An 18544-nucleotide genomic window follows, 5' to 3' on the forward strand; every position below is an offset into this window, starting at 1 on the left:
GTAAAACTGTCACTAAAATTGTGAATGCCAGACAGCTATGCTGTTTGCCAATCCTACCAACAGGGTAAACGCCAGCGTCTGTGTCCATAGGTGTAGTGGTTATCACATTTGCCTCACATGCAAAAGGTCCCCAGCTCGAAACCGGGTGGAAACAGGGCAGTTTTCTGTGTATTTGCAGTGAAAACTGAGTATCCAAAAGTTGAATTGCAAATGCACTCACCTCCCCGTCAGATAATCGAACCCCAGTCTTCCGCATGACAGGGGGGGACACTATCCTCTATACTACCGAGGAAAGGACTCAGTGTTTGCTTCCTGGACAGGCGTAGAGGGAAAACTGTCACTAAAATCGGGAATGCCAGCCAGCTATGCTCTTTGCCAACCCTGTCAGCACGTGAAACTCCAGTGGCTGTTTCCATGGTGTAGTGGTTATAACATTCGCCTAACATGCGAAAGGTCCCTGGCTCGAAACCGGGTGGAAACAGGGCAATTTTCTTTGTATTTGCAATGAAAACTGAGTATCCAAAAAGCAAACAGAATAGGCAGAAACTCCCCGTTGGGTAATCGAAACTCTTCCGCGTGACAGGAGGAGATTCTTCCCACTATACTAACGAGGAAAGAACTCTGTGTTTGCTACCTGGACAGGCATATAGGGAAAACTGTCGCTAAAATCGGGAATGCCAGACAGCTATGTTGTTTGCCAATCCGGCCAACAGAATAAATGCCAGTGTCTGTTTACATGGTGTAGTGGTTATCACATTCGCCTAACACGAGAAAGGTCCCTGGCTCGAAACCGGGTGGAAACCGGGCAATTTTCTTTGAATTTGCAATGAAAACTGAGTATCCAAAAAGCAAACAGCACAGGTACCACCTCCCCATTGGGGAATCGAAACCCAGTCTTCCATGTGACAGGCGGAGATACTATCCACTATACTAACGAGGAAAGGATTCTGTGCTTGCTACCTGGACAGGCGTAGAGGGAAAACTGTCACTAAAATCGGGAATGCCTGACAGCTATGCTGTTTGCCAATCCTGCCAACAGGGTAAAAACCAGCATCTGTTTCCATGGTGTAGTGGTTATCACATTCGCCTCACGCGTGAAAGTTCCCCAACTCGAAACCGGTTGGGAAACAGGGCAATTTTCTTTGTATTTGCAATGAAAACTGAGTATCCAAAATTGGATTGCACCTGCACTCACCTCCCCGTCAGGGAATTGAACCCCAGTCTTGTGCGTAACAAGATACTATCCACTATACTAACGAGGAAAGACTGTGCTGCCGACCTGGACAGGTGTAGAGGGAAAACTGTCACTAAAATCGGGAATGCCAGCCAGCTATGCTCTTTGCCAACCCTGTCAGCACATGAAACTCCACTGTCTGTTTCCATGGTGTAGTGGTTATCACATTTGCCTAACACGCGAAGGTACCTGACTCGAAACCGGGTGGAAATATGGCAATTTTCTTTGAATTTGCAATGAAAACTGGGTATCCAAAAATACAATTGCACAGGTACCAAGTCCCCGTTGGGGTATCGAACCCCAGTCTTCCGCGTGACAGGAGAACGTACTATCCACTATTCTAACGAGGAAAGGACTCTGTGTTTGCTACCTGGACAGGCATAGAGGGAAAACTGTCACTAAAATCGTGAATGCCAGACAGCTATGCTGTTTGCCAATCCTGCCAACAGGATAAACGCCAGTGTCTGTTTCCATGGTGGAGTTGTTATCACATTCGCCTCACACCCGAAAGGTTCCCAACTCGAAACCGGGTGGGAAACATGGCAATTTTCTTTGTATTTGCAATGAAAACTGAGTATCCAAAAAGCAAATAGAACATGCAGCAACTCCACGTTGGGGAATCAAAACCCAGTCTTCCACGTGAGAGGCGGTTATACTATCCACTATACTAACGAGGAAAGGATTCTGTGTTTGCTTCCTGGAGAGGCGTAGAGGGAAAACTGTCACTAAAATCGGGAATGCAAGACAGCCATGCTGTTTGCCAATCCTGCCAACAGGGTTAACACCAGCGTCTGTTTCCATGGTGTAGTGGTTATCACATTTGCCTCACACGCGAAAGGTCCCCAACTCGAAACCAGGTGGGAAACAGGGCAATTTTCTTTGTATTTGCAATGAAAACTGAGTATCCAAAATTGGATTGCACCTGCACTCACTTCCCCGTCAGGGAATCAAACCCCAGTCTTGCGCGTAACAAGCGAAGATACTATCCACTATACTAACGAGGAAAGGACTCTGTGCTGCCGACCTGGACAGGCGTAGAGGGAAAACTGTCACTAAAATCGGGAATGCCAGCCAGCTATGCTCTTTGCCAACCCTGTCAGCACATGAAACTCCAGTGTCTGTTTTCATGGTGTAGTGGTTATCACATTCGCCTAACATGAAAAAGGTCCCGGGCTCGAAACCGGGTGGAAACAGGGCAATTTTCTTTGAATGTGCAATGAAAACTGAGTATCCATAAAACAAACAGCAAAGGCACCACCTCCCCTTTGGGGAATCAAAACCCAGTTTTCCACGTGATAGGCGGATATACTATCCACTATACTAACGAGGAAAGGATTCTGTGTTTGCGACCTGGAGAGGCGTAGAGGGAAAACTGTCACTAAAATCGGGAATGCCAGACAGCTATGCTGTTTGCCAATCCTGCCAACAGGGTAAACGCCAGCGTCTGTTTCCATGGTGTCGTTATCACATTCGCCTCACACGCGAAAGGTCCCCAGCTCGAAACAGGGCAATTTTCTTTGTATTTGCAATGAAAACTGAGTATCCAAAAATTTAATTGCACCTGCACTCACCTCCCTGTCAGGGAATCGAATCCCAGTCTTGCACGTGACAGGCGGAGATACTATCTACTATACTAACGAGGAAAGGACTCTGCGCTTGCTCCCTGGACAGGCGTAGAGGGAAAACTGTCACTAAAATCGGGAATGCCAGACAGCTATGCTGTTTGCCAATCCTGCCAACAGGGTAAATGCTAGCGTCTGTTTCCATGGTGTAGTGATTATCACGTTTGCCTCATGCGAGAAAAGTCCCCAGCTCGAAACCGGGTGGAAACAGGGCAATTTTCTTTGTATTTGCAATGAAAACTGAGTATCCAAAAATTGAATTGCAAATGCACTCACCTCGCCGTCAGGTAATCAAACCCCAGCCTTCCACGTGACAGGCAGAGATACTATCCACTATACTAACGAGGAAAGGACTCTGTGGTGGCTACCTGGACAGGCGTAGAGGGAAAACTGTCGCTAAAATCAGGAATGCCAGACAGCTATGCTGTTTCCCAATCCTGCCAACAGGCTAAACCCCAGCGTCTGTTTCCATGGAGTAGTGGTTATCACATTCGCCTCACATGCGAAAGGTCCCCAGCTCGAAACCGGGTGGAAACAGGGCAGTTTTCTTTGTATTTGCAATGAAAACTGAGTATCCAAAAATTTAATTGCACCTGCACTCACTCACCTCCCTGTCAGGGAATCGAACCCCAGTCTTGCACGTGACAGGCGGAGATACTATCTACTATACTAACGAGGAAAGCACTCTGCGCTTGCTACCTGGACAGGCGTAGAGGGAAAACTGTCACTAAAATCGGGAATGCCAGACAGCTATGCTGTTTGCCAATCCTGCCAACAGGGTAAATACCACCGTCTGTTTCCATGGTGTAGTGATTATCACGTTTGCCTCATGCGAGAAAAGTCCCCAGCTCGAAACCGGGTGGAAACAGGGCAATTTTCTTTGTATTTGCAATGAAAACTGAGTATCCAAAAATTGAATTGCAAATGCACTCACCTCGCCGTCAGGTAATCAAACCCCAGCCTTCCACGTGACAGGCAGAGATACTATCCACTATACTAACGAGGAAAGGACTCTGTGGTGGCTACCTGGACAGGCGTAGAGGGAAAACTGTCGCTAAAATCAGGAATGCCAGACAGCTATGCTGTTTCCCAATCCTGCCAACAGGCTAAACCCCAGCGTCTGTTTCCATGGAGTAGTGGTTATCACATTCGCCTCACATGCGAAAGGTCCCCAGCTCGAAACCGGGTGGAAACAGGGCAGTTTTCTTTGTATTTGCAATGAAAACTGAGTATCCAAAAATTTAATTGCACCTGCACTCACTCACCTCCCTGTCAGGGAATCGAACCCCAGTCTTGCACGTGACAGGCGGAGATACTATCTACTATACTAACGAGGAAAGCACTCTGCGCTTGCTACCTGGACAGGCGTAGAGGGAAAACTGTCACTAAAATCGGGAATGCCAGACAGCTATGCTGTTTGCCAATCCTGCCAACAGGGTAAATACCACCGTCTGTTTCCATGGTGTAGTGGTTATCACGTTTGCCTCACGCGCCAAAGGTCCCCGGGTGGAAACAGGGCAATTTTCTTTGTATTTGCAATGAAAACTGAGTATCCAAAATTGGATTGCACCTGCACTCAATTCCCCGTCAGGGAATCAAACCCCAGTCTTGCGCGTAACAAGCGAAGATACTATCCACTATACTAACGAGGAAAGGACTCTGTGCTGTCGACCTGGACAGGCGTAGAGGGAAAACTGTCACTAAAATCGGGAATGCCAGACAGCTATGCTGTTTGCCAATCCTGCCAACAGGGTAAATGCCAGCGTCTGTTTCCATGGTGTAGTGATTATCACGTTTGCCTCATTCGTGAAAGGTCCCCAGCTCGAAACCGGGTGGAAACAGGGCAATTTTCTTTGTATTTGCAATGAAAACTGAGTATCCAAAAATTGAATTGCAAAGGCACTCACCTCGCCGTCAGGTAATCAAACCCCAGTCTTCCACGTGACAGGCAGAGATACTATCCTCTATACTACCGAGGAAAGGACTAGTTGTTTGCTACCTGGACAGGCGTAGAGAGAAAACTGACACTAAAATCGGGAATGCCAGCCAGCTATGCTCTTTGCCAACCCTGTCAGCACGTGAAACTCCAGTGTCTGTTTCCATGGTGTAGTGGTTATAACATTCGCCTAACATGCGAAAGGTCCCTGCCTCGAAACCGGGTGGAAACAGGGCAATTTTCTTTGTATTTGCAATGAAAACTGAGTATCCAAAAATTGAATTGCAAAGGCACTCACCTCGCCGTCAGGTAATCAAACCCCAGTCTTCCACGTGACAGGCAGAGATACTATCCTCTATACTACCGAGGAAAGGACTAGTTGTTTGCTACCTGGACAGGCGTAGAGAGAAAACTGACACTAAAATCGGGAATGCCAGCCAGCTATGCTCTTTGCCAACCCTGTCAGCACGTGAAACTCCAGTGTCTGTTTCCATGGTGTAGTGGTTATAACATTCGCCTAATATGCGAAAGGTCCCTGGCTCGAAACCGGGTGGAAACAGGGCAATTTTCTTTGTATTTGCAATGAAAACTGAGTATCCAAAAATTGAATTGCAAATGCACTCACCTCTCCGTCAGATAATCAAACTCCAGTCTTCCGCATGACAGGCGGGGATACTATCCTCTATACTACCGAGGAAAGGACTCGTTGTTTACTTCCTGGACAGGCGTAGAGGGAAAACTGTCACTAAAATCGGGAATGCCAGCCAGCTATGCTCTTTGCCAACCCTGTCAGCACGTGAAACTCCAGTGTCTGTTTCCATGGTGTAGTGGTTATAACATTCGCCTAACATGCGAAAGGTCCCTGCCTCGAAACAGGGCAATTTTCTTTGTATTTGCAATGAAAACTGAGTATCCAAAAAGCAAACAGAAAAGGCAGCAACTCCCCGTTGGGTAATCGAAACCCAGTCTTCCGCGTGACAGGAGGAGATTCTACCCACTATACTAACGAGGAAAGAACTCTGTGTTTGCTACCTGGACAGGCATATAGGGAAAACTGTCACTAAAATTGGGAATGCCAGACAGCTATGTTGTTTGCCAATCCGGCCAACAGAGTAAATGCCAGTGTCTGTTTACATGGTGTAGTGGTTATCACATTTGCCTCATGCGCGAAAGGTCCCCAGCTCGAAACCGGGTGGAAGCAGGGCAATTTTCTTTGTATTTGCAATGAAAACTGAGTATCCAAAAATTGAATTGCAAATGCACTCACCTCGCCGTCAGGTAATCAAACCCCAGTCTTCCACGTGACAGGCAGAGATACTATCCACTATACTAACGAGGAAAGGACTCTGTGGTGGCTACCTGGACAGGCGTAGAGGGAAAACTGTCGCTAAAATCGGGAATGCCAGACAGCTATGCTGTTTCCCAATCCTGCCAACAGGGTAAACCCCAGCGTCTGTTTCCATGGAGTAGTGGTTATCACATTCGCCTCACATGCGAAAGGTCCCCAGCTCGAAACCGGGTGGAAACAGGGCAGTTTTCTTTGTATTTGCAATGAAAACTGAGTATCCAAAAATTTAATTGCACCTGCACTCACCTCCCTGTCAGGGAATCGAACCCCAGTCTTGCACGTGACAGGCGGAGATACTATCTACTATACTAACGAGGAAAGGACTCTGCGCTTGCTACCTGGACAGGCGTAGAGGGAAAACTGTCACTAAAATCGGGAATGCCAGACAGCTATGATGTTTGCCAATCCTGCCAACAGGGTAAATGCCAGCGTCTGTTTCCATGGTGTAGTGGTTATCACGTTTGCCTCACGCGCCAAAGGTCCCCGGGTGGAAACAGGGCAATTTTCTTTGTATTTGCAATGAAAACTGAGTATCCAAAACTGGATTGCACCTGCACTCACTTCCCCGTCAGGGAATCAAACCCCAGTCTTACGCGTAACAAGCGAAGATACTATCCACTATACTAACGAGGAAAGGACTCTGTGCTGTCGACCTGGACAGGCATAGAGGGAAAACTGTGACTAAAATCGGGAATGCCAGACAGCTATGCTGTTTGCCAATCCTGCCAACAGGGTAAATGCCAGCGTCTGTTTCCATGGTGTAGTGATTATCACGTTTGCCTCATGCGTGAAAGGTCCCCAGCTCGAAACCGGGTGGAAACAGGGCAATTTTCTTTGTATTTGCAATGAAAACTGAGTATCCAAAAATTGAATTGCAAATGCACTCACCTCGCCGTCAGGTAATCAAACCCTAGTCTTCCACGTGACAGGCAGAGATACTATCCTCTATACTACCGAGGAAAGGACTCGTTGTTTGCTACCTGGACAGGCGTAGAGAGAAAACTGACACTAAAATCGGGAATGCCAGCCAGCTATGCTCTTTTCCAACCCTGTCAGCACGTGAAACTCCAGTGTCTGTTTCCATGGTGTAGTGGTTATAACATTCGCCTAATATGCGAAAGGTCCCTGGCTCGAAACCGGGTGGAAACAGGGCAATATTCTTTGTATTTGCAATGAAAACTGAGTATCCAAAAATTGAATTGCAAATGCACTCACCTCCCCGTCAGATAATCGAACTCCAGTCTTCCGCATGACAGGCGGGGATACTATCCTCTATACTACCTAGGAAAGGACTCATTGTTTACTTCCTGGACAGGCGTAGAGGGAAAACTGTCACTAAAATCGGGAATGCCAGCCAGCTATGCTCTTTGCCAACCCTGTCAGCACGTGAAACTCCAGTGTCTGGTTCCATGGTGTAGTGGTTATAACATTCGCCTAACATGCGAAAGGTCCCTGCCTCGAAACCGGGTGGAAACAGGGCAATTTTCTTTGTATTTGCAATGAAAACTGAGTATCCAAAAAGCAAACAGAAAAGGCAGCAACTCCCCGTTGGGTAATCGAAACCCAGTCTTCCGCGTGACAGGAGGAGATTCTACCCACTATACTAACGAGGAAAGAACTCTGTGTTTGCTACCTGGACAGGCATATAGGGAAAACTCTCACTAAAATTGGGAATGCCAGACAGCTATGTTGTTTGCCAATCCGGCCAACAGAGTAAATGCCAGTGTCTGTTTACATGGTGTAGTGGTTATCACATTCGCCTAACACGAGCAAGGTCCCTGGCTCGAAACCGCGTGGAAACCGGGCAATTTTCTTTGAATTTGCAATGAAAACTGAGTATCCAAAAAGCAAACAGCACAGGTACCACCTCCCCATTGGGGAATGGAAACCCAGTATTCCACGTGACAGGCGGAGATACTCTCCACTATACTAACGAGGAAAGGATTCTGTGCTTGCTACCTGGACAGGCGTAGAGGGAAAACTGTCACTAAAATAGTGAATGCCTGACAGCTATGCTGTTTGCCAATCCTGCCAACAGGGTAAAAGCCAGCGTCTGTTTCCATGGTGTAGTGGTTATCACATTCGCCTCACGCGTGAAAGTTCCCCAACTCGAAACCGGGTGGGAAACAGGGCAATTTTCTTTGTATTTGCAATGAAACCTGAGTATCCAAAATTGGTTTGCACCTGCACTCACCTCCCCGTCAGGGAATCGAACCCCAGTCTTGCGCGTAACAAGCGGGGATACTATCCACTATACTAACGAGGAAAGGACTCGTTGTTTACTTCCTGGACAGGCGTAGAGGGAAAACTGTCACTAAAATCGGGAATGCCAGCCAGCTATGCTCTTTGCCAACCCTGTCAGCACGTGAAACTCCAGTGTCTGTTTCCATGGTGTAGTGGTTATAACATTCGCCTAACATGCGAAAGGTCCCTGCCTCGAAACCGGGTGGAAACAGGGCAATTTTCTTTGTATTTGCAATGAAAACTGAGTATCCAAAAAGCAAACAGAAAAGGCAGCAACTCCCCGTTGGGTAATCGAAACCCAGTCTTCCGCGTGACAGGAGGAGATTCTACCCACTATACTAACGAGGAAAGAACTCTGTGTTTGCTACCTGGACAGGCATATAGGGAAAACTGTCACTAAAATTGGGAATGCCAGACAGCTATGTTGTTTGCCAATCCGGCCAACAGAGTAAATGCCAGTGTCTGTTTACATGGTGTAGTGGTTATCACATTTGGCTCATGCGCGAAAGGTCCCCAGCTCGAAACCGGGTGGAAACAGGGCAATTTTCTTTGTATTTGCAATGAAAACTGAGTATCCAAAAATTGAATTGCAAATGCACTCACCTCGCCGTCAGGTAATCAAACCCCAGTCTTCCACGTGACAGGCAGAGATACTATCTACTATACTAACGAGGAAAGGACTCTGTGGTTGACCCCTGGACAGGCGTAGAGGGAAAACTGTCACTAAAATCGGGAATGCCAGCCAGCTATGCTCTTTGCCAACCCTGTCAGCACGTGAAACTCCAGTGTCTGTTTCCATGGTGTAGTGGTTATAACATTTGCCTAACATGCGAAAGGTCCCTGCCTCGAAACCGGGTGGAAACAGGGCAATTTTCTTTGTATTTGCGATGAAAACTGAGTATCCAAAAAGCAAACAGAAAAGGCAGCAACTCCCCGTTGGGTAATCGAAACCCAGTCTTCCGCGTGACAGGAGGAGATTCTACCCACTATACTAACGAGGAAAGAACTCTGTGTTTGCTACCTGGACAGGCATATAGGGAAAACTGTCACTAAAATTGGGAATGCCAGACAGCTATGCTGTTTGCCAATCCTGCCAACAGGGTAAATGCCAGCGTCTGTTTCCATGGTGTAGTGGTTATCACGTTTGCCTCACGCGCCAAAGGTCCCCGGGTGGAAACAGGGCAATTTTCTTTGTATTTGCAATGAAAACTGAGTATCCAAAATTGGATTGCACCTGCACTCACTTCCCCGTCAGGGAATCAAACCCCAGTCTTGCGCGTAACAAGCGAAGATACTATCCACTATACTAACGAGGAAAGGACTCTGTACTGTCGACCTGGACAGGCATAGAGGGAAAACTGTCACTAAAATCGGGAATGCCAGCCAGCTATGCTCTTTGCCAACCCTGTCAGCACATGAAACTCCAGTGTCTGTTTTCATGGTGTAGTGGTTATCACATTCGCCTAACACGAGAAAGGTCCTGGGCTCGAAACCGGGTGGAAACAGGGAAATTTTCTTGGAATGTGCAATGAAAACTGAGTATCCAAAAAACAAACAGCACAGGCACCACCTCCCCTTTGGGGTATCAAAACCCAGTTTTCCACATGATAGGCGGATATACTATCCACTATACTAACGAGGAAAGGATTCTGTGTTTGCGACCTGGAGAGGCGTAGAGGGAAAACTGTCACTAAAATCGGGAATGCCAGACAGCTATGCTGTTTGCCAATCCTGCCAACAGGGTAAACGCCAGCGTCTGTTTCCATGGTGTAGTTGTTATCACATTCGCCTCACGCGAAAGGTCCCCAGCTCGAAACAGGGCAATTTTCTTTGTATTTGCAATGAAAACTGAGTATCCAAAAATTGAATTGCAAATGCACTCACCTACCTGTCAGATAATCGAACCCCAGTCTTCCGTATGACAGGCGGGGATACTATCCTCAATACTACCGAGGAAAGGACTTGTTGTTTGCTACCTGGACAGGCGTAGAGGGAAAACTGTCACTAAAATCGGGAATGCCAGCCAGCTATGCTCTTTGCCAACCCTGTCAGCACGTGAAACTCCAGTGTCTGTTTCCATGGTGTAGTGGTTATAACATTCGCCTAACATGCGAAAGGTCCCTGGCTCGAAACCGGGTGGAAACAGGGTAATTTTTTTTCTTTGTATTTGCAATGAAAACTGAGTATTCAAAAATTGAATTGCAAATGCACTCACCTCCCCGTCAGATAATCGAACCCCAGTCTTCCGCATGACAGACGGGGATACTATCCTCTATACTACCGAGGAAAGGACTCGTTGATTACTTCCTGGACAGGCGTAGAGGGAAAACTGTCACTAAAATCGCGAATGCCAGCCAGCTATGCTCTTTGCCAACCCTGTCAGCACGTGAAACGCCAGTGTCTGTTTCCATGGTGTAGTGGTTATAACATTCGCCTAACATGCGAAAGGTCCCTGGCTCGAAACCGGGTGGAAATAGGGCAATTTTTCTTTGTATTTGCAATGAAAACTGAGTATCCAAAAAGCCAACAGAAAAGGCAGCAACTCCCCGTTGGGTAATCGAAACCCAGTCTTCCGCGTGACAGGAGGAGATTCTATCCACTATACTAACGAGGAAAGGATTCTGTAATTGCTACCTGGACAGGTGTAGAGGTAAAACTGTCACTAAAATCGTGAATGCCAGACAGCTATGCTGTTTGCCAATCCTGCCAACAGGATAAACGCCAGTGTCTGTTTCCATGGTGGAGTTGTTATCACATTCGCCTCACACCCGAAAGGTTCCCAACTCGAAACCGGGTGGGAAACAGGGCAATTTTCTTTGTATTTGCAATGAAAACTGAGTATCCAAAATTGGACTGCACCGGCACTCACCTCCCCGTCAGGGAATCGAACCCCAGTCTTGCGCGTGACAGGCGGAGATACTATCTACTATAATAACGAGGAAAGGACTCTGTGCTGCCGACCTGGACAGGCGTAGAGGGAAAACTGTCACTAAAATCGGGAATGCCAGCCAGCTATGCTCTTTGCCAACCCTGTCAGCACATGAAACTCTAGTGTCTGTTTCCATGGTGTAGTGGTTATCACATTCGCCGAACACGTGAAAGGTCCCCAACTCAAAACCGCGTGGAAACAGGGCAATTTTCTTTGTATTTGCAATGAAAACTGAGTATCCAAAAAGCAAATAGAACATGCAGCAACTCCCCGTTGGGGAATCGAAACCCAGTCTTCCACGTGAGAGGCGGTTATACTATCCACTATACTAATGAGGAAAGGAATCTGTTTTTGCTACCTGGAGAGGCGTAGAGGGAAAACTGTCACTAAAATCGGGAATGCAAGACAGCCATGCTGTTTGCCAATCCTGCCAACAGGGTTAACGCCAGCGTCTGTTTCCATGTTGTAGTGGTTATCACATTCGCCTCACATGCGAAAGGTCCCCAACTCGAAACCGGGTGGGAAACAGGGAAATTTTCTTTGTATTTGCAATGAAAACTGAGTATCCAAAATTGGATTGCACCTGCACTCACTTCCCCGTCAGGGAATCGAACCCCAGTCTTGCGCGTGACAGGCGGAGATACTATCCACTATACTAACGAGGAAAGGACTCTGTCCTGCCGACCTGGACAGGCGTAGAGGGAAAACTGTCACTAAAATCGGGAATGCCAGCCAGCTATGCTCTTTGCCAACCCTGTCAGCACATGAAACTCCAGTGTCTGTTTCCATGGTGTAGTGGTTATCACATTCGCCGAACATGCAAAAGGTCCCGGGCTCGAATCCGGGTGGAAACAGGGCAATTTCTGTGAATGTGCAATGAAAACTGAGTATCCAAAAAACAAACAGCACAGGCACCACCTCCCCTTTGGGTAATCAAAACCCAGTCTTCCACGTGATAGGCGGATATACTATCCACTATACTAACGAGGAAAGGATTCTGTATTTGCGACCTGTAGAGGGAAAACTGTCACTAAAATCGTGAATGCCAGACAGCTATGCTGTTTGCCAATCCTGCCAACAGGATAAACGCCAGTGTCTGTTTCCATGGTGGAGTTGTTATCACATTCGCCTCACACCCGAAAGGTTCCCAACTCGAAACCGGGTGGGAAACATGGCAATTTTCTTTGTATTTGCAATGAAAACTGAGTATCCAAAAAGCAAATAGAACATGCAGCAACTCCACGTTGGGGAATCAAAACCCAGTCTTCCACGTGAGAGGCGGTTATACTATCCACTATACTAACGAGGAAAGGATTCTGTGTTTGCTTCCTGGAGAGGCGTAGAGGGAAAACTGTCACTAAAATCGGGAATGCAAGACAGCCATGCTGTTTGCCAATCCTGCCAACAGGGTTAACACCAGCGTCTGTTTCCATGGTGTAGTGGTTATCACATTTGCCTCACACGCGAAAGGTCCCCAACTCGAAACCGGGTGGGAAACAGGGCAATTTTCTTTGTATTTGCAATGAAAACTGAGTATCCAAAATTGGATTGCACCTGCACTCACTTCCCCGTCAGGGAATCAAACCCCAGTCTTGCGCGTAACAAGCGAAGATACTATCCACTATACTAACGAGGAAAGGACTCTGTGCTGCCGACCTGGACAGGCGTAGAGGGAAAACTGTCACTAAAATCGGGAATGCTAGCCAGCTATGCTCTTTGCCAACCCTGTCAGCACATGAAACTCCAGTGTCTGTTTTCATGGTGTAGTGGTTATCACATTCGCCTAACATGAAAAAGGTCCCGGGCTCGAAACCGGGTGGAAACAGGGCAATTTTCTTTGAATGTGCAATGAAAACTGAGTATCCATAAAACAAACAGCAAAGGCACCACCTCCCCTTTGGGGAATCAAAACCCAGTTTTCCACGTGATAGGCGGATATACTATCCACTATACTAACGAGGAAAGGATTCTGTGTTTGCGACCTGGAGAGGCGTAGAGGGAAAACTGTCACTAACATCGGGAATGCCAGACAGCTATGCTGTTTGCCAATCCTGCCAACAGGGTAAACGCCAGCGTCTGTTTCCATGGTGTCGTTATCACATTCGCCTCACACGCGAAAGGTCCCCAGCTCGAAACAGGGCAATTTTCTTTGTATTTGCAATGAAAACTGAGTATCCAAAAATTTAATTGCACCTGCACTCACCTCCCTGTCAGGGAATCGAATCCCAGTCTTGCACGTGACAGGCGGAGATACTATCTACTATACTAACGAGGAAAGGACTCTGCGCTTGCTCCCTGGACAGGCGTAGAGGGAAAACTGTCACTAAAATCGGGAATGCCAGACAGCTATGCTGTTTGCCAATCCTGCCAACAGCGTAAATGCTAGCGTCTGTTTCCATGGTGTAGTGATTATCACGTTTGCCTCATGCGAGAAAAGTCCCCAGCTCGAAACCGGGTGGAAACAGGGCAATTTTCTTTGTATTTGCAATGAAAACTGAGTATCCAAAAATTGAATTGCAAATGCACTCACCTCGCCGTCAGGTAATCAAACCCCAGCCTTCCACGTGACAGGCAGAGATACTATCCACTATACTAACGAGGAAAGGACTCTGTGGTGGCTACCTGGACAGGCGTAGAGGGAAAACTGTCGCTAAAATCGGGAATGCCAGACAGCTATGCTGTTTCCCAATCCTGCCAACAGGCTAAACCCCAGCGTCTGTTTCCATGGAGTAGTGGTTATCACATTCGCCTCACATGCGAAAGGTCCCCGGGTGGAAACAGGGCAGTTTTCTTTGTATTTGCAATGAAAACTGAGTATCCAAAAATTTAATTGCACCTGCACTCACCTCCCTGTCAGGGAATCGAACCCCAGTCTTGCACGTGACAGGCGGAGATACTATCTACTATACTAACGAGGAAAGGACTCTGCGCTTGCTACCTGGACAGGCGTAGAGGGAAAACTGTCACTAAAATCGGGAATGCCAGACAGCTATGCTGTTTGCCAATCCTGCCAACAGGGTAAATACCACCGTCTGTTTCCATGGTGTAGTGGTTATCACGTTTGCCTCACGCGCCAAAGGTCCCCGGGTGGAAACAGGGCAATTTTCTTTGTATTTGCAATGAAAACTGAGTATCCAAAATTGGATTGCACCTGCACTCAATTCCCCATCAGGGAATCAAACCCCAGTCTTGCGCGTAACAAGCGAAGATACTATCCACTATACTAACGAGGAAAGGACTCTGTGCTGTCGACCTGGACAGGCGTAGAGGGAAAACTGTCACTAAAATCGGGAATGCCAGACAGCTATGCTGTTTGCCAATCCTGCCAACAGGGTAAATGCCAGCGTCTGTTTCCATGGTGTAGTGATTATCACGTTTGCCTCATGCGTGAAAGGTCCCCAGCTCGAAACCGGGTGGAAACAGGGCAATTTTCTTTGTATTTGCAATGAAAACTGAGTATCCAAAAATTGAATTGCAAAGGCACTCACCTTGCCGTCAGGTAATCAAACCCCAGTCTTCCACGTGACAGGCAGAGATACTATCCTCTATACTACCGAGGAAAGGACTAGTTGTTTGCTACCTGGACAGGCGTAGAGAGAAAACTGACACTAAAATCGGGAATGCCAGCCAGCTATGCTCTTTGCCAACCCTGTCAGCACGTGAAACTCCAGTGTCTGTTTCCATGGTGTAGTGGTTATAACATTCGCCTAATATGCGAAAGGTCCCTGGCTCGAAACCGGGTGGAAACAGGGCAATTTTCTTTGTATTTGCAATGAAAACTGAGTATCCAAAAATTGAATTGCAAATGCACTCACCTCTCCGTCAGATAATCGAACTCCAGTCTTCCGCATGACAGGCGGGGATACTATCCTCTATACTACCGAGGAAAGGACTCGTTGTTTACTTCCTGGACAGGCGTAGAGGGAAAACTGTCACTAAAATCGGGAATGCCAGCCAGCTATGCTCTTTGCCAACCCTGTCAGCACGTGAAACTCCAGTGTCTGTTTCCATGGTGTAGTGGTTATAACATTCGCCTAACATGCGAAAGGTCCCTGCCTCGAAACAGGGCAATTTTCTTTGTATTTGCAATGAAAACTGAGTATCCAAAAAGCAAACAGAAAAGGCAGCAACTCCCCGTTGGGTAATCGAAACCCAGTCTTCCGCGTGACAGGAGGAGATTCTACCCACTATACTAACGAGGAAAGAACTCTGTGTTTGCTACCTGGACAGGCATATAGGGAAAACTGTCACTAAAATTGGGAATGCCAGACAGCTATGTTGTTTGCCAATCCGGCCAACAGAGTAAATGCCAGTGTCTGTTTACATGGTGTAGTGGTTATCACATTTGCCTCATGCGCGAAAGGTCCCCAGCTCGAAACCGGGTGGAAACAGGGCAATTTTCTTTGTATTTGCAATGAAAACTGAGTATCCAAAAATTGAATTGCAAATGCACTCACCTCGCCGTCAGGTAATCAAACCCCAGTCTTCCACGTGACAGGCAGAGATACTATCCACTATACTAACGAGGAAAGGACTCTGTGGTGGCTACCTGGACAGGCGTAGAGGGAAAACTGTCGCTAAAATCGGGAATGCCAGACAGCTATGCTGTTTCCCAATCCTGCCAACAGGGTAAACCCCAGCGTCTGTTTCCATGGAGTAGTGGTTATCACATTCGCCTCACATGCGAGAGGTCCCCAGCTCGAAACCGGGTGGAAACAGGGCAGTTTTCTTTGTATTTGCAATGAAAACTGAGTATCCAAAAATTTAATTGCACCTGCACTCACCTCCCTGTCAGGGAATCGAATCCCAGTCTTGCACGTGACAGGCGGAGATACTATTTACTATACTAACGAGGAAAGGACTCTGCGCTTGCTCCCTGGACAGGCGTAGAGGGAAAACTGTCACTAAAATCGGGAATGCCAGACAGCTATGCTGTTTGCCAATCCTGCCAACAGGGTAAATGCCAGCGTCTGTTTCCATGGTGTAGTGGTTATCACGTTTGCCTCACGCGCCAAAGGTCCCCGGGTGGAAACAGGGCAATTTTCTTTGTATTTGCAATGAAAACTGAGTATCCAAAACTGGATTGCACCTGCACTCACTTCCCCGTCAGGGAATCAAACCCCAGTCTTACGCGTAACAAGCGAAGATAGTATCCACTATACTAACGAGGAAAGGACTCTGTGCTGTCGACCTGGACAGGCATAGAGGGAAAACTGTGACTAAAATCGGGAATGCCAGACAGCTATGCTGTTTGCCAATCCTGCCAACAGGGTAAATGCCAGCGTCTGTTTCCATGGTGTAGTGATTATCACGTTTGCCTCATGCGTGAAAGGTCCCCAGCTCGAAACCGGGTGGAAACAGGGCAATTTTCTTTGTATTTGCAATGAAAACTGAGTATCCAAAAATTTAATTGCAAATGCACTCACCTCGCCGTCAGGTAATCAAACCCTAGTCTTCCACGTGACAGGCAGAGATACTATCCTCTATACTACCGAGGAAAGGACTCGTTGTTTGCTACCTGGACAGGCGTAGAGAGAAAACTGACACTAAAATCGGGAATGCCAGCCAGCTATGCTCTTTTCCAACCCTGTCAGCACGTGAAACTCCAGTGTCTGTTTCCATGGTGTAGTGGTTATAACATTCGCCTAATATGCGAAAGGTCCCTGGCTCGAAACCGGGTGGAAACAGGGCAATTTTCTTTGTATTTGCAATGAAAACTGAGTATCCAAAAATTGAATTGCAAATGCACTCACCTCCCCGTCAGATAATCGAACTCCAGTCTTCCGCATGACAGGCGGGGATACTATCCTCTATACTACCGAGGAAAGGACTCATTGTTTACTTCCTGGACAGGCGTAGAGGGAAAACTGTCACTAAAATCGGGAATGCCAGCCAGCTATGCTCTTTGCCAACCCTGTCAGCACGTGAAACTCCAGTGTCTGGTTCCATGGTGTAGTGGTTATAACATTCGCCTAACATGCGAAAGGTCCCTGCCTCGAAACCGGGTGGAAACAGGGCAATTTTCTTTGTATTTGCAATGAAAACTGAGTATCCAAAAAGCAAACAGAAAAGGCAGCAACTCCCCGTTGGGTAATCGAAACCCAGTCTTCCGCGTGACAGGAGGAGATTCTACCCACTATACGAACGAGGAAAGAACTCTGTGTTTGCTACCTGGACAGGCATATAGGGAAAACTCTCACTAAAATTGGGAATGCCAGACAGCTATGTTGTTTGCCAATCCGGCCAACAGAGTAAATGCCAGTGTCTGTTTACATGGTGTAGTGGTTATCACATTCGCCTAACACGAGCAAGGTCCCTGGCTCGAAACCGCGTGGAAACCGGGCAATTTTCTTTGAATTTGCAATGAAAACTGAGTATCCAAAAAGCAAACAGCACAGGTACCACCTCCCCATTGGGGAATGGAAACCCAGTATTCCACGTGACAGGCGGAGATACTCTCCACTATACTAACGAGGAAAGGATTCTGTGCTTGCTACCTGGACAGGCGTAGAGGGAAAACTGTCACTAAAATAGTGAATGCCTGACAGCTATGCTGTTTGCCAATCCTGCCAACAGGGTAAAAGCCAGCGTCTGTTTCCATGGTGTAGTGGTTATCACATTCGCCTCACGCGTGAAAGTTCCCCAACTCGAAACCGGGTGGGAAACAGGGCAATTTTCTTTGTATTTGCAATGAAAACTGAGTATCCAAAATTGGTTTGCACCTGCACTCACCTCCCCGTCAGGGAATCGAACCCCAGTCTTGCGCGTAACAAGCGGGGATACTATCCACTATACTAACGAGGAAAGGACTCGTTGTTTACTTCCTGGACAGGCGTAGAGGGAAAACTGTCACTAAAATCGGGAATGCCAGCCAGCTATGCTCTTTGCCAACCCTGTCAGCACGTGAAACTCCAGTGTCTGTTTCCATGGTGTAGTGGTTATAACATTCGCCTAACATGCGAAAGGTCCCTGCCTCGAAACCGGGTGGAAACAGGGCAATTTTCTTTGTATTTGCAATGAAAACTGAGTATCCAAAAAGCAAACAGAAAAGCCAGCAACTCCCCGTTGGGTAATCGAAACCCAGTCTTCCGCGTGACAGGAGGAGATTCTACCCACTATACTAACGAGGAAAGAACTCTGTGTTTGCTACCTGGACAGGCATATAGGGAAAACTGTCACTAAAATTGGGAATGCCAGACAGCTATGTTGTTTGCCAATCCGGCCAACAGAG

At 47.3% G+C, this 18544-nt stretch overlaps 6 non-coding genes across 6 annotated transcripts; all 6 read left to right on the top strand.

The window, feature by feature from the left end:
* Window positions 1-408: 408 nt before the first annotated feature.
* On the top strand, window positions 409-481 carry trnav-aac (transfer RNA valine (anticodon AAC)). Its single transcript has one exon. It is a non-coding gene; the product is annotated as a tRNA-Val (tRNA).
* Window positions 482-5278: 4797 nt separating this feature from the next.
* Window positions 5279-5351, top strand: trnai-aau (transfer RNA isoleucine (anticodon AAU)). The gene has a single exon. It is a non-coding gene; the product is annotated as a tRNA-Ile (tRNA).
* A 1865-nt stretch (window positions 5352-7216) lies between these two features.
* trnai-aau (transfer RNA isoleucine (anticodon AAU)) lies at window positions 7217-7289 on the top strand. The gene has a single exon. It is a non-coding gene; the product is annotated as a tRNA-Ile (tRNA).
* Window positions 7290-10456: 3167 nt separating this feature from the next.
* Window positions 10457-10529, top strand: trnav-aac (transfer RNA valine (anticodon AAC)). The gene has a single exon. It is a non-coding gene; the product is annotated as a tRNA-Val (tRNA).
* A 4460-nt stretch (window positions 10530-14989) lies between these two features.
* Window positions 14990-15062, top strand: trnai-aau (transfer RNA isoleucine (anticodon AAU)). Its single transcript has one exon. It is a non-coding gene; the product is annotated as a tRNA-Ile (tRNA).
* A 1865-nt stretch (window positions 15063-16927) lies between these two features.
* Window positions 16928-17000, top strand: trnai-aau (transfer RNA isoleucine (anticodon AAU)). The gene has a single exon. It is a non-coding gene; the product is annotated as a tRNA-Ile (tRNA).
* Window positions 17001-18544: the final 1544 nt, after the last annotated feature.

Source organism: Festucalex cinctus, chromosome 19, assembly GCF_051991245.1.
Source record: "Festucalex cinctus isolate MCC-2025b chromosome 19, RoL_Fcin_1.0, whole genome shotgun sequence".
Lineage (NCBI taxonomy): Eukaryota > Metazoa > Chordata > Actinopteri > Syngnathiformes > Syngnathidae > Festucalex > Festucalex cinctus.